The sequence below is a fragment of the Hypanus sabinus genome, chromosome 10, assembly GCF_030144855.1.
Source record: "Hypanus sabinus isolate sHypSab1 chromosome 10, sHypSab1.hap1, whole genome shotgun sequence".
NCBI lineage: Eukaryota > Metazoa > Chordata > Chondrichthyes > Myliobatiformes > Dasyatidae > Hypanus > Hypanus sabinus.
The window spans coordinates 83674501-83690784 of record NC_082715.1 but is presented as its reverse complement, the minus strand read 5'-3'; the positions used below and the strand labels follow the sequence as shown (position 1 = coordinate 83690784).

At 44.2% G+C, this 16284-nt stretch overlaps 1 long non-coding RNA gene across 1 annotated transcript in view; it reads right to left on the bottom strand.

Moving 5' to 3' along the window:
- LOC132400841 (uncharacterized) overlaps nucleotides 1–16284 on the bottom strand; it is a 101968-nt gene that overhangs the window by 65363 nt on the left and 20321 nt on the right. Inside the window, exon 2 of the long non-coding RNA XR_009514411.1 lies at nucleotides 8317–8495. This is a non-coding gene — a long non-coding RNA (uncharacterized LOC132400841). The remainder of the gene's footprint in view (nucleotides 1–8316; nucleotides 8496–16284) is intronic.

The following is a 16284-nucleotide window of genomic DNA, read 5'->3' as shown; positions in this document are numbered from 1 at the left end:
ACATATTCAATCCCAACCCATTGTCTCCAAGGTTAAACACGTACACTAAGTTAACAGTGGCTTCACCTGGGCATCCAAGAAAGTAGAGCAGGAGTAGGCCGCTCGGCCCGTCATATCAGTACAGTAACACTACTTACTTAATTACTCTTAGCCAGAGAAGCCTAATAACCTCCATTGCAGTTCCAGTTGCAGTTCTTCATTTGACACTGCTCTAATTCAGCCAGCTTCACAGTGTGTAGGGGAGATTTCTACTTCCCTTTGTGTAAGGAAGCCTTCCCACAGCGCCCCGAAGCATCTGCCTTAACGACTTGTCTACTTGTTCTGAAACCAGTAGCTTTCTTCGATATACCAGACTGACAATTTTAATCATCTCTATTAGATTCTATGGCCCACTGTGCTCTTCCAATAGATTCCTTATTTTTCAGCCCTTTATCTTTTCAACCTATCCTCTCCTAGCTTCTTATTTCATCCCACTTCGCACACACACTCATCTTTTCCTTCAGCTTGCCTCACCTATCACCTTCTAGTTTATACTCCTCCCCCTCCACCCACCTTTTTATTTTGGCTTCTGCCCCCTTCATATCCAGCCCTGATGAAGAGTCTCAACACAAAACATTGACTGGTCATTCATTTCCATAGATGCTGTCTGACCTGCTGAATTCCTCCAGCATTTTGTGTGTGTTGCTCAAGCATTCCAACATCCGCAGAATCTCCTGTGTTCACCAATTAGATCACATTTTAATCTTCTACACACTGGCTTTGTCAAGGGCAGGTCATGCCTTGTGAACCTGATTGAACTCTTTGAGGATGTAACAAAATATATTGATGAAGGGTAGAGCAGTGGATGTCGTGTATATGGATTTCAGTAAGGCATTTGATAGAGTTCCCCATGCAAGGCTCATTCAGAAAGTAAGGAGGCATGGGATTGAAGTGGACCTTTCTTTGTGGATCCAGAATTAGCTTGCCCATTGAAGGCAAAGGGTGATTGTAGATGGTTTGTGTTCTGTATGGAGGACAGTGGTCAGTGTTATTTCACAGGAATCTGTTCTGGGACCCCTGCTCTTTGTGATTTTTATAAATGACCTAGATGAGGAAGTAGAAGTGTGGGTTAGTAAGTTTGTTGATGACACTAAAGTTGGGGTTGTTGTAGATAGTCTGGAGGGTTGTCAGAGGTTACAGCGCGACATCGCTAGAATGCAGAACTGGGCTGAGAAGTGACAGATGGACTTCAATCTAGATAAGTGTGAAGTGGTCCATTTCGATAGGTCAAATTTGAAGACAGAATATAATATTAATGGTATGATTCTTGGCAATGTGGAGTATCAGCAAGGTCTTGTAGTCCGTGTCCCTAGGGCACTCAAAGCCGCTGCGCAGGTTGAAGGTGTTGTTAAGAAGGTGTATGGTGTACTGGCCTTCATCAACTGTGAGATTGAGTTCAAGAGCCGTGAGGTAATGTTACAGCTATATAAGACCTTAGACCCCACTTGGAGTCCTGTGTTCAGTTCTGATCACCTCATTACAGGAAGGATGTGGATACTATAGGCAGACTGCAGAGAAGACTCACAAGGATGTTGCCTGGATTGGAGAGTGTGCCTTATGAGAATAGGTTGAGTGAACTTGACCTTTTCTTCTTGGAACGACGAAAGATGAGAGATGACCTGACAGAGGTGTATAAGATGATGAGAGGCATTGATCGTGTGGATAACCAGAGGCTTTTTCCCAGGGCTGCAATGGCTAACACAAGGAAGCATAGTATTATGGTGCTTGGAAGTGGGTACAAGGGGATGTCATAGGTAAGTTTCTCACACTTAGAGTGAAAGAGTGAAGTGGTGTGTGGAATGCACCGCCAGTGATGGTGGTGGAGGTGGATACAATAGGGTCTTTTAAGAAACTTAGGTAGGTATATGGAGCTTAGAAAAATAGAGGGCTATGTGGTAGGGAAATTCTAGGCAGTTTCTCGACATGGTCGGCACAATGTTATGGGCCAAAGGGCCTTTAATGTGCTGTAGATTTCTATGTAATGCAAATATACTCATAAATTATCCCTTGATGCCTTTCGATTTACTGCACACCAGCCACTACCTGAAACAAACACAGGCCTTACACAGCCAAGTGAGAGGTGACAAAGACAGATGTGATACTGCTCCTACTGTCCATTCAAAAGAATGTCTCATTTTAGAAATAATGTCAGCCCTATCACTTGGGAAAACCAAGGCTGGCATCTTTCCACCATCCATTTCTATCTCCAGAAAGTGAAAAGTAATCTCCAAAGCATGACCGCAAGCAATAATAGACAGCCAAGATTCTGCACCAATAATAAAGACCAGAGATGCTGGAAATCCAGAGCAGCACACAAAATGCTGGAGGAACTCAGCAGGTTAGGCAGCATCAATGGAGGAGAGTAAACAGTTGATGTTTCAGACTGAGACACTTCATTGGGACTGGAAAATAAGGAGGAAGAAGCCTGAATAAGAAGGTGGAGGGGAGGGGATGGAATGCAAGTAATTCCATGGGTATAATCATAAAATGGTTTCCCTTCCCATTCCCTTCACCTTATTCAGACAGCAGCAGCATAAATGCTATAAGACTATAAGACACAGGAGCAAAATTAAGCCATTTGGCACATTGAGTCTGCTCCGTTGTTCCATCATGGCTTATTTATTATCCCTCTCAACCCCATTCTCCTGCCTTCACCCCAGAACTTTTGATGCCTTTGCTAATTAACCTCCATTTTAAATATACCCAATGAACTGGCCTTCACAGCCATCTGTGGCAATGAATTTTATCATTCCACTGCGTCTGGATAAAGAAATTCCTCCTCATCTCTGTTGTAAAGAGATGTCCTTCTATTCTGAGGCCCTCTGATCCTAGACTCCTTCACTACAGGAAACATCCTCTCCACGTCCACTGTATCTAGACTTAACAATATCCAATAAGCTTCAATGAGAAATACTGGTGGAATGGGTGTGTGTCTAATAGTCAAGAATCAGATGCCCATGTTTTAAGAGTGTTTATCATTGTTAGTTGTGGGAAGAGAGGATGTCTCAAGAATAGGCCGGGTGTGTTGGTTGGAAGTCCAATCAGCAATGAGAATGCTGCTCCTACACAAAATGCCAAGACTGAAAATAAGGCTCAGTGGCTGGCTATCTGGCTTACAGAGGGATTGGTGACTCAAGCCTCACCTGGCCCAGAAACTGGTTGGAGGATATGGTTGATGCATCCTTCACAGGCATTTTACTGTTCATCATTTTTCTATTTGGGCTCTGGGTGCTTGCGGAGAGACTGGAAAGAATCAAAACCCATACTCATTGGTTGTCTGATCAGCCAGGATCTCTGTATAGAATAGTGGAGATTAACACATTTTCCTTGGAAACAAAGTAACTAGCGTTAAGGTGAATTTGGAAACAAGCCAGCCCCCAGATTCTGACTTCGCAATCAGACACCTGAAGTGAAGACGGCAACAGGATTCTAGGGTTCTGTTAAAGTTTGACTGGTTAAATAGTTTATTTTTTAAAAAAGAACTTGCTCTTGAGAATACATGTAAGACCTCAGGACTACCCTGCAGTGTTTCATTGTTGATTCAGTACTCTAGAATGCATATCACTGCTGTATTATCTACATGCATTCATACTTACTTACATTTTGAGGCTCAAGATTCAGGATTATTTATCAGGTATACATTGAAACTTCAGAGTTAAGGGCTTTCTTCTTCTATACATCAAAACTTACAGTGAAATGCATCATTTGTACATCTGCCCCAATACAAGGATGTGCAGGGGCAACACGCAAGTAACCCCACACATTCTGAAGCCAGCATAGCATTCCCACAATGCTCTGCAGAACAACACATGAAGAGCGACAAAGAGATTCTGTTAGATTTAGTAAATGAAAGAAATTCTGACAAATGGAGTACTGTACAGTGTTGGAAAATGTGAGCATTTCCCACTTGGCAGGAAAATGAGCAAGAATCATATCATCTAAAGGGTGAGAGATGGCGGTGCTGGTGGGACACTGCAGTGCTCTGAGGTACAGATGGATCGGGGAGTGCACCGGATGGTTTGCCAAAGGCAAATGTGTAGGTACACCAAGTAATGAAGTGGACTAACAGAATATTATTGTTTATTGTAAGGGAAATCAAATACGAAAGAACGGAGGTGTGAGTTTATTTCAGCTGAGCATTAGTAATATCACATCGGGAGTATTTTGTGCAGTCTTGATCTCCACATTGGGGGTGGGGGGTGGGGGTCAATGCATTTAGGAAGCCATTCAGAGAAAGTTATGAAACTGAATCAGAATCAGGTTTAATATCACTGCATATGTGCTGAAATTTGTTAGTTTGTGCAGCAGTGCAGTACAATACATAATAATAAGAAGAGTGGGAATAAAGAGGTCCTTTCCTGACTGGCTACCGGTGACTAGTGGTGTTCCACAGGAGTCTGTGTTAGGACAGATTCAGCTTATGTTATATGTCAATGACTTGGATGATGAAATTGATGGCTTTGTTGCAAAGTTTGTGGATGATATGAAGGTAGGTGGAGGGACAGGTAGTTTTGAAGAAGTTGAGAGACCACGGAAGGACTTAGACAGATTAGGAGAATGGGTAAAGAAGTGGCAGGTGGAATAACAGTGTCGGGAAGTGTATGGTCATGCACTTTGGTAGAAGAAATAAAAGTGTGGGCTATTTTCTAAATAAAAAAAGAACAAAAAAAAATTGAGGCGTAAAGGGACTTCTTGTTCTTGTTCATTAACCTAAGGGTTAATTTGCAGGTTGAGTCTGTGGTGAGGAAGGCAAAAGCGATGTTAGCATTCATCTCAAGATGACTAGAATATAAAAGCAATGATGTAATGTTGAGGCAGTGGTGAGGCTTCACTTGGAGGATTGTGAGCAGCTATAGGCCCCTTACCTTAGAAAGGATGTGCTGACATAGGAGAGAGCTCAAAGGAGGTTCATGAAAATGATTCCAAAATTAAACAGTTTGTCATAGGAAGGGTATGTCATGACTCTGGGCCTGTATTCACAAGAATTTAGAAGAATTCGGGGTGACCTAATTGAAACCTATCGAATGATGAATGGTCTTGATAAAGTGAATGTGGAGAGGATGTTTCCTATGGTGGGAGAGCCTAGGACCAGAGGACACAGCCTCAGAATAGAGGGGTATCTGTTTTGAACAGAGATGAGGTGGAAATTCTTTATGCAGGGAGTTGTGAATCTGCGGAATTTGTTGCCACAAGCAGCTGTGAAGGCCACATCTTTAAAAATATTTAAGGCAGAGGTCACCAACAACATCCACTGCCTTGCCTTCATCAACTTTCCTGGTAACTTCCTCGCAAAACTCTGTAAGATTGTTTAGACACGATGTACCATGTGCAAAGCCATGCTTTCTATCCCTATATTTTTTTTTGGTTTATTTTAGGAGCCATTCTTAAACAGAGGAACAGTGTTAGCTATCCTCCAATCCTCCTATCACTAAGGATGATTTAAATATCTATCCAAGGGCCCCGGCAATTTCTGCAATTACCTCCCACAGGGTCCGAGGGAACACCTTGTCAGATCCTGGGGATTTATCCACCCTAATTTGCCTCAAGACAGCAAAGACCTCTTCATCATATTCTGTATAGGGTCCATGAACTTGATGCTGCTTTGCCTCACTTCCATAGATCCTGTGTGTGTCCATCTCCTGAGTAAATACGGATGTAAAAAAATTAATTTATGATCACTCCCATCTCTTTTGTTTCCATGTATGGATTATCATTCTTATCTTTCAAAGGACCAATTTTGTCCCTAGCAATCCGGCTGCTCTTAACATATCTGTAGAATCCCTTAGGATTTCCCTTCCCCTTGCCTGCTAAATCAACCTCATCCCTTCTTTTATTCCTACTGATTTCAAGTGTTCTCTTGAATTTTTATACTGTATAAGCACCTCACTTGTTCCAACCTGCCTATACCTGCTATGCACCTCCTTTTTTCTTAATTCAGGGCCTCAATTTCTTGAAAGCCAAGGTTCCATAAAATCTTTATTATGTTTACCTTTTATTCTGACAGGCACATACAAGCTTTGTACTCTCAAAGTTTCAGTTTTGTTTTGAAGGCCTCCCACTTACTATGTACACTTTTGCCAGAGCCTGCCCCAATCCACACTTTCCAGATAATTTCTGATGCTATGAAAGTTGGCCTTTCACCAACTTAGGATCTCAAACCATGGACCAGACCTACCTTTTTCCTTATTTACTTTGAAATTAATGGCATTATGATCACTACATGTCTAGTGTTCCCCTAAACAAATTTACGTCATTTGTCTTGTCTCATTCTCTAATAGTAGATCCAGTATCGCACACTGTCATTGGGACTTTTACGCACTGATTAAGTAAACATTCCTGAACACATGTAACAAACTCCATCCCAACCAGTCCTTTTGTAGCATGGGAGTCCCAGGCAATGTGCGTAAAGTTAAAATCACCTACTATAGCAACCAAACTATGCTTAACAAATCTGTTGGAATTCTTTGAAGAAATAGCAAGCAGGGCAGACAAAAGAGAATCAGATGATGTTGTGTACTTGGATTTTCAGAAGGCCTTAACAAGGTGGCATTCATGAGGCTGCTTATCAAGTTAAGAGCCCAGGGTATTACAGGAAAGATACCATCATGGATAAAGCAGTGGCTGATTGGCAGGAGGCAAAGAGTAGGAGTAAAGAGAGCCTTTTCTGGTTGGTTGCTTGTGACCAGTAGAATTGCACAGGGGTCTGTGTGGGACTGATACTTTTTACATTATATATCATTAACTTGGATGATCAAATTGATGGCTTTGTTGCAAACTTTGCAGATTCCACGAAGATAGCTGGAGAGGCAAGTGGTTTTCAGGAAGTAGAGAGGCCACAGAATGACTTAGACAGATTAGGAGAATGGGCAAAGAAGTAGTAAATGGACTATTAAGTCAGGAAAGGTCTGGTCATGCACGTTGGTTGAAGAAGTAAAAGCATAGACTATTTTCTACATGGAGAGAAAATTCAATAGAAAAAAATCTGTAGTGCAAAGGACTTTAGGAGTCCTTGTGCAGGATTCCCTAAAGGTTAATTTGCAGCTTGAAACTGTGTTGAAGAAAGCAACTGTGATGTTATCATTCATTTCAAGATGACTAGAATATAAAAGCAAAGATATAACGTTGAGACTTTATAAAGCACTGCCGAGGTTCACTTAGAGTACTGTGAGCAGTTTAGGGCCCTTTGTCTTAGAAAGGATGTGTTGACACTGAAAATGGTTCAAAGGAGGTTCATGAAAATGATTCCAGGATTGAAAGACCTGCAGTAAGAGCATTTGATGGCTCTGGGCCTGTATTCACTAGAAATTCAGAAGAATGAGGGGGTGATCTAATTGAAACCTATCAAATAGTCAACGGTCTTGATAGAGTGGATGTGGAGAGAACATTTCCTGTGGTGGAGAGTCTAGGACCAGAGAAAACAGCCTCAGTGTGGAGGGGCAACCTTAGAACGGAGATGAGGAGGAATTTCTTTAGTTGGAGTGTAGTAAATCTGTGGAATTCATTGCAACGTGCAGTTGTAGAGGGCAAGTCCTTACAGATATTTAAGTCAGAGATTGATAGATTATTGATTGATCAGGGCATGAAGGGAGATGGGGAGAAGGCAAGAGATTGGGGCTGAGAGGAAGAATGGATCAGCCATGATAAAATGGCGGAGCAAATTCAATGGGTCAAATCTGCTCCCATATCATATGGCCTTATGGTCTTATATGTAAATTACAATATGAAGTATATAAAAAAAAGAAAATTAAATTAAGTAAGTCATGCAAAAAGAGGAAAAAATACTAAGGTAGTGTTCATAGGTTCATTGTCCATCCAGATATCTGATGGTGGAGGGGAAGAAGCTGTTCCTTAAACATTAAATGTGTGTTAACAGGCTTCTGTACCTCCTTCTTGGTGGTAGCAATATAAAGAGGGCTTATCCGAATAATGGGGGTCCTTAGTGATGGGTGCCACCTTTTTGACGCATGGCCTTTACTAAGTGTCCTGGATGCTGGGGAGGCTGGTACCCATGTTGGAGCTGGCAGAGTTTACAACTTCCTGCAGCTTTATCCAGTCCTTTGCAGTGTCCCTTCCATGCCAGAGAGTGATGCAAACAGTTAGAATGCTCTCTATGGAACATCTGTAGGAATTTGCAAATGTCTTTGGTGATATACCAAACCTCCTCAAACTCATAATGAAATATAGCCACAGTTGTAACTTCTTTGTAATTACATCAACTTTTTGGGCCCAGGATAGATCCTCAAAGATGTTGACATCCAGAAACTTGAAACTACTCACCCTTTCCACTTCTGATCCCTTGATGAGGACTGGTGTATGTTCCCTCGATTTCCCCTTCCTGAAGTCCACAATCAATTCCTTGGTCTTACTGACTGTTGAGTGCAAGGTTTTTGCTGCGACACCACTCAACCAGCTGATCTATCTTGCTCCTGTACACCTCCTCATCACCATCTGAAATCCTACCAACAATATTTGTGTCATTGGCAAATTTATAGATGGTGTTTGAGTTGTGCCTAGCCACATAATCATGGGTGTAGAGAGAGGAGGACAGAGGCCTAAGCATGCATCCCAAGCGTGTGCCAGTGTTGACCGTCAGTGAGGAGGAGATATTATCTCCAATTTGCACAGACTTTGGCCTCATTGTGAGGAAGTCAAGGATCCAGTTGCAAGCAGAGGTGCAAAGGACCAGGTTTTGGTCCGTTTTGATTAGAACTAAGGGTATGAACACTGTTGAACACTGAGCTAAAGTCAATAACCAGCAGCCTGGCATACTGTAGATATTGCTATTGTCCAGGGGATCCTAGGCTGAGTGGAGAGCCAGTGAGATTGCATCCACAGGTCCAGATCATTGCTTAGGCAGGAGTTGATTCTAACCATGACCAAACCCTGAAACTCATCACAGTAGACTGATACGTGGAATGGGTAAATTGCCTTCTGAGAAAAGGGTGGACTGATTGTATTTGTATCTGATAGAATTTATAAGTGTGAGAGGAGACACGGTAGCGTAGTGATTAGCATAACATTTTATGGTACTAGTGACCCAGGTTCAATTCCTTCCGCTGTCTGTGAGAAGTTTGTACTTTCTCCCCATAACCATGTGGGTTTCCTTCAGATGCTCCAGTTTCCTCCCACAGTCTGGGGACATACCAGTTGGTAGGTTAATTGGTCATTGTAAATTGCCCTCTGATTAGGCTAAGATTAAATAAGTGGGTTGAAGGTTCTCTGTCTGAAAAGTTAACTGTTTACTCTTCTCCATTGATGCTGTCTGTCCTGTTGAGTTCATTTTGCACGTGTTGCTTTAAATAGGTGGTTTGCTGGGTGAAGCAGTTCGAAGGGCTGGAAGGGCCTAATCTGCATTGTATCTTAATATAAAAAAATTATCTTTGTCACAGATAAGTTCCTGAGGGTCATGGAAGGGTGCATGCAGAGAAAATGTTTCCTCTTGAGGGGGAATTAATTAACAACTAATGTTCTCTGCTTGAAAATAAATGAATATTTATTTATGAAATGAAACTATATTTTCTCAAGAGATCCTGAATCTTTAGAACTCTCTTTCTCAAAGAGCTGAACAAAGGTCGTTAGATTCTGATTAAGCTGGGGGGTGGGGGGGATGAAAGATTTCCAGTGGTAGCAGAAGGTTGTTAACCTATTGAATGATGGAGTAGACTCCAGTACTTTACTGCCTCCGGAGTTCTTTGACACTATCTTATACTTGTAAACTGTTATTATTGCCCATGTTAGTTTAGTTTAGTGTTTTATTTTTTTTTAATATATATTTTTTTCTCACATATTTTTAATATTTTTTTTTCTTTTTTAATGGTTATTTTTGTTTTTTTTTTCATATAATCATGTGGACTTGATTAAGGTATTTTCTTTTGTTGATGTTTAGTAGGATATTATTATCTTATTATCAATGTGATTTCAAGTCTATTGTATTTATAATTTACTTATTACTATGTTATTTTTTTTGTGTATATGTGAAAATCAATAAAAAGATTGAAAAAGAAAGAAAGTAGTTTACTGCCATTCATTTGCATGTAAAGTGTAAAACTTCCTGTAATCACTCAGCCAAGCTTCTGTTTATGTGAAACTTTTTTGAGCCATTTTCCTACATTAAGTACTCAATTTCAGTGCAAATATTTATTGCTGAATGGGTGCCTGGCCACTAGAAGGAATTGGCCAGTCATTCGATCCTACTATCCAAACGGAGCGACAGGCTGACTGATGCACTGCAAAGGGCTGTGAGACTTTGGCACTCAGAGTGGAGTTCAAAGTTCAAAGTAAATTTATTATCAAATGAACATGTACATCAGGGTATACTACCTCAAGATTCATTTTCTTGCAGGCCTACACAATAAAACAAAAAATACAATGGAATCAATGAAAAACTACACAGAGGGAAAGACTGAAAAGCAATCAATGTGCAAAAGAAGACTAACTACAAAAGCAAATAATAATAAATAAATAATACTGAGTACATGAGCTGTAGAATCCTTGAAAGAGAGTCCACAGGCTGTGGAATCAGAGGATGGAGGGGAGTGTCTGTACTGCTGACTTATGTTGGTGAGCTGCTGTCCAGGATCCTCCCTTTGAGAAAGAAAATTTCAGGTTTACAATTCCCCTGAGAAAAAAAAATGTCTTAAAAGCTGACCTCCTATTTTTAAAAAGTGACCCTTAATTTGAGATTCTCCCGTAAGTGAAAATATCCTCTCCACATCTATCCTGTCAAGACCCTTCAAGATCGTACATACAATATTTCAATCAAGTCACTTCTCATTGTTCCAAGATCCAGCAGATAGCAGCCCTTCTTCATATGACAACCCACCCGTTCTAAACCTTAGAATTTTCTCTGAGCTGCTTCCAATGCATTAACATCCTGCCTTAACTAATGAAATTAGTTCCACACAGTGTTCTAGGCGTTGTCTCAGTACTTCAGTCAACATCTCAGTGGCCTACCTGCACTACAGACCCTGTGATGTCATTGTGCTTGCTATGGCATTGCAATGACACAGTACAGGTCTTTTGCAGATTTATCTCAATTATCTCATTGGTTTTATGGTTTAAATGCAACAAGTAGCCATACGTATACATCTAAGAAAAGGGAGTCAAGATGATCTGCATTTATTGGCCTTCCAGTGCAATATTAAGAACTTAGTCTCAGAGATAATTATTTTGAAAGGAGTTGTAACTCCATGAAACTATCTTAATAGAGAATGTAATGAAGGGGCCCTGTTATATGGATGTAGAGAAGATGGGTCTGCTTGGGCTAACTACAACTCAGTATAAGACGTATAAAGTATATAAAGTAAATAAAGTATAAGGCAGTCAGAAAAAAATTTGGTTGGGAGCTGAGGAAGGAGGACTTCCCAGTGAACTGATTCCACAATCTATGGACTCACTTTCAAGGACTCTACAACTCATATTCTCAACAGTTATTACTCATTTTTAATTTTTTTTAGTTTTTTTCCTTTTTTCTGTACTTGCACAATTTGTTGCTTGTCAGTCTTTGCATGCAATTTTTCATTGAGCCTGTTGAGTTTCTTTGAAGTCAATGTGAATGCCCACAAGAAAATAAATCTCAGGCTAGTGTACGGTGATATACATGTACTTTGATAATAAATTTACTTTGAATTTTGAATGTGAAGCTTACTATCAGGGGCATGAAGTTAGATGAATCTATGAGTGTATGGATAAATGTCTCAGCATGAAAGGAGCAGAAGATTATACTGATAAGGTGAGGTAAAATGAGACAGGAGAAAGCCAGTGAGGTCTATTTAATACTTAAGTTATATTTTAGTAACCTTAAGTATATATAGATTATGTTTTCCTGTTTGTTTAAATAATTATTTTCAAAGTTTCAAAGGTACATTTAATGTCAGAGAAATCTATGCAGTATACATTCTGAGATTCTTTCTCTTCGCAACCATCCACAAAAACAGAGTGCCCCAAAGAATGAATGACATTTAAATATTAGAACCCCAAAGCCCCCTCATCTCCCCCTCCCACATGTAAGCAGCAGCAAAGCAACAAACCCTCCCCCTCCCCCAAAAGCAAAAAATGCATTGGCACCCACTACCAATCCCTCAAACGTGCAGCAAAGCATCAATAAGGACACAGACTTGCAGTACCACAAGGACTACTCATTCACTCGCTATTTCGACATACTACAGGCTCTCTCCCTAATAAGGGAAAAGGGGGTGCCCCTGCATCACAGCGAGAGGGGAGACATCACAAACAACTCATTGATTTACGATGTTAAAAGTCTGTTGCGTCATTTTTTCCAAGTTCTCTGCCTAAGGAACTTAGGTCTTTGGGGACACAGCCAGCATCCATTGTGTTCTAAGTTCCACCCCCATATTTACAGGTTATATGTAAAAATACATTAATTGCATACGTATGTGTGGTAAACTACATATACCTGTCTGGACACGCCCTCTGCTGACTGCTCCTGTGGCTCCTCCCACAGACCCCTGTATAAAGACGATTGGGGCACTGCTCCTCCCTCAGTCTCCAGGATGTCAAGCTCCCTTCTGCTGTTAATAAAAGCCTATCATTCACTTCCAGTCTCGAGAGTTATTGATGGTGCATCAATTTTATTAGCAGCAATTTTAAAACATGGAGAGCATTTTACGACCCGACAGATTGGATCTCGACCCTCAATCCCAGGAAGCCGGCGACGCTTTCGAACTCTGGCTAGCATGCTTCGAATCGTACCTGGAGGAGATTCATGTGACCGACCCTTCCACGATGTGCAGGGTTCTCCTCTCCAGGGTCAGTCCAACGGTCTACTCCATGATCAGAGACCAAACGGACTACCAGGGTGCGATGGATGCCCTCAAAAGGCAATACCGGCGGCCGGTGAACACTGTCTACGCAAGACATCGCTTAGCGACATGGCGGCAGTGGGCCGGAGAGTTGAGTGCTGAGTTTATCCGGACCCTACAGGGGTCTGCAGGGGACTGACGGCGGAACAGCATGCGGAACTGCTGGTAAGAGACACCTTCGTTATGGGGATCAGGTCAGTGAACGTGCACCAGCGGCTGCTGGAACACCCTGATCTTACCTTACATTCGGCAATCGAGCTGGCCGACACGATGGAGCCAGCTCTGCACAACGCTGACGCTGTCCAGGCGCGCGATCTCCTGCTGGCCTCATGGACGCAACAGATCCCGCAACTCGCCCACGAATTGGCCACGGCTGCTGCCAGTCACGAGTCCGTGAAGTCCCCTCAACTCGCCCACGAGTTGACCACGGCTGCTGCTAGTCAGAAGTCCATGCGGTGTTACTTCTGCAGACTTGAAAAGCACCACCAAAAATGCTGCCTGGCCCAAGAAGCTATCTGCTCCAGCTGCGGAAAGAAGGGCCACTTCACCAAGGCCTGTAAATTCAAACCACGAGCAGGGTCGAGCAGCGCCGCGTGCGAGGCATGGGGTCGCCATCTTGGTCCCCGCCATCTTGCCTGCCCGCCATGTGCGAGGCATGGGGGCGGCTATCTTTGTCGGTGCCACCTTGCCCCACCTCCGACCCACAGGTGCTTACTGGGCACCAAGATGGCGATTCAACTCTGGCCTCCGTGACCCTTGACCAAAGGGCTTCACACCAGCTCGCAAGGTCACTGATGGACATCCTGGTAGAGGGGCACAGGACTAGCTGCCTGTTTGACACGGGCAGCACTGAGAGTTTTATTCACCTGGACATGGTGCAACGCTGCGGCCTCGTGACACGGCTGGTAAGCTAGAAGGTCACCATGGCTTCTGGATCGCATTCCACAGACATCCGGGGGGGCTGTGTAGTGACATTGGAGGTGCAGGGCACAGAATATCGGGACTTTGCGTTACTGGTCATGCCTCAACTGTGTGACCTTGTGCTATTGGGGCTCGACTTCCAGAGCCACCTGAAAAGTGTGACAATGGAGTATGACGGACCCCTCCCACCAATCACTGTCAGAAATCCTCAGTTCTGTGGGACTTCGTCACATACCCCGCTACTGACCCGCACATCCCATTCAACACCATGCCAACAGCCGCGCTACAGGCACCACTTGCAACCTCTCCACCCTCAAGATCCCTCCCCCACCGCTGTTCGCCAACCTGACCCCCGAGTGTAAACCTGTGGCAACTAAAAGCATGAGGTAGAGCGTGGGGGACAGACCCTTCATTAAGTCGGAGGTGCAGCGGCTACTCAGGGAGGGGATCATTGAGCCCAGCACATCCCCTTCAGTGTCACAAATGGTGTCTCTGTCTTCCAGAGGGAAATGGACCAGATGGTGGACCAGTACCAACTGAAGGCCACGTTCCCATATCTGGATAACATCACCATCTGCGGTCATGACTGGCAGGATCATGACACCAACCTCCAATGATTTTTCCAAGCAGCCAAAGCTCTTAACCTTACCTATAACAGGGACAAGTGTGTGTTCAGAACCACCCGACTTGCTATCCTTGGGTATGTCGTGGAGAACAGAGTCATTGGCCCTGCCCCTGACCGTATGCGCCCCCTGTTGGATCTCCCTCTTCCCACCACCCTCAGAGCCCTCAAACGGTGCCTGGGCTTCTTTTCCTATTATGCCCAATGGGTCCCTCACCACGCAGACAAGGCCCACCCTCTGGTCAAGTCCACCACATTTCCCCTCTCAGCCAAGGCCCGCACGGCCTTCAGCTGCATTAAAGGGGACATTGCCAAAGTAATGATGCATGTGGTGGACGAGACCATTCCCTTCCAAGTATAGAGTGACGCCTCCGACTTTGCGCTGGCTGCTACCCTCAATCAGGCAGGCAGGCCAGTAGCATTCTTCTCTCGTACCCTTCAAGGCTTTGAAATTCGGCACTCCGCGGTAGAGAAAGAAGCCCAGGCCATAGTGGAAGCTATTAGGCACTGGAGGCATTATCTTGCCGGCAAAAGGTTCACCTTGCTGACTGACCAGCGCTCAGTTGCGTTAATGTTCAGCAACCAACAGCGGGGCAAAATCAAAAATGATAAAATTTTGAGGTGGAGAATAGAACTCTCCCCCTACATCTATGACATCCTGTACTGGCCTGGAAGGCTCAATGAGCCCCCTGATGCCCTATCCCGGGGAACGTGTGCCAGCGCACAGCTCGACCAGCTATACGCCCTCCATGCACATCTTTGCCACCCGGAGGTCACCTGGCTTTACCATTTTGTGAAAGCCCGGAACCTGTCTTACTCCCTTGAGGAGATCAGGACAATGACCAGGGACTGCCAAGTCTGCGCTGAGTGCAAACCGCACTTCTACTGTCCTGAAAAGGCACAACTTATGAAGGCCACCCTCCCCTTTGAGTGACTGAGTGTCGACTTTAAGGGCCCCCTTCCCTCCACCGACTGCAATGTGTACTTTCTCAACATAATCGATGAGTACTCGCGGCTCCCCTTTGCCATCCCCTGCCCCGATACCACTGCCACGTCCATCAGATCATTTTATGATCCAGCAACCACCCAGCTGGCATCATAAAAGCCCTGCGCCAGCTCTTCACTCTGTTTGGATATCCCTGCTATATCCACAGTGATAGAGGGTCCTCGTTTATGAGTGATGAGCTGTGCCAGTACCTATTGGCTAGGGGTATTGCTACTAGTAGGACCACGAGCTATAATCCCCGGGGAAATGGACAGGTGGAGAGGGAGAATGCCACAGTGTGGAAGGCTACACTCTTAGCCCTCGTCAAAGGGATTGCCGGTCTCTTGCTGGCAGGAGGTCCTCCCCGAGGCACTCCACTCCATCCGCTCCCTGTTATGCACGTCCACCAATGCCACCCCTCATGAGCGACTCTTTTCTTTTCCCAGGAAGTCTGCCACTGGGACCACCCTACCGGTTTGGCTGACATCCCCAGGGCCAGTGCTGCTCCGGAAACATGTGAGGAGCAATAAACACCCCAATGGTCGAGAGGGTTCACCTACTTCATGCGAACCCCCAGTATGCCTATATGGTCTTACCTGATGGGCGGAAGGACACGGTCTCCGTCCACAACCTGGCGCCTGCAGGAGCACCAGACCCCTACCCCAAACACTCCACGGTGATTCTGAACCCCGTACCCACCGATGTATATACCCACGAGACACCGCGCACACCAAGCCCTACACAGACTCCTCATGACACTCCCATACCGGGCGCCACGCACGCACATGAGGGATTACGATGCCTAACAGGCTGACACCTCAAGTCAGGCCGGAGCCAGCATAACCACCATCCCCGGTGCAATCACCACCGGTGCTACGTAGATCGCAGCAACAGAC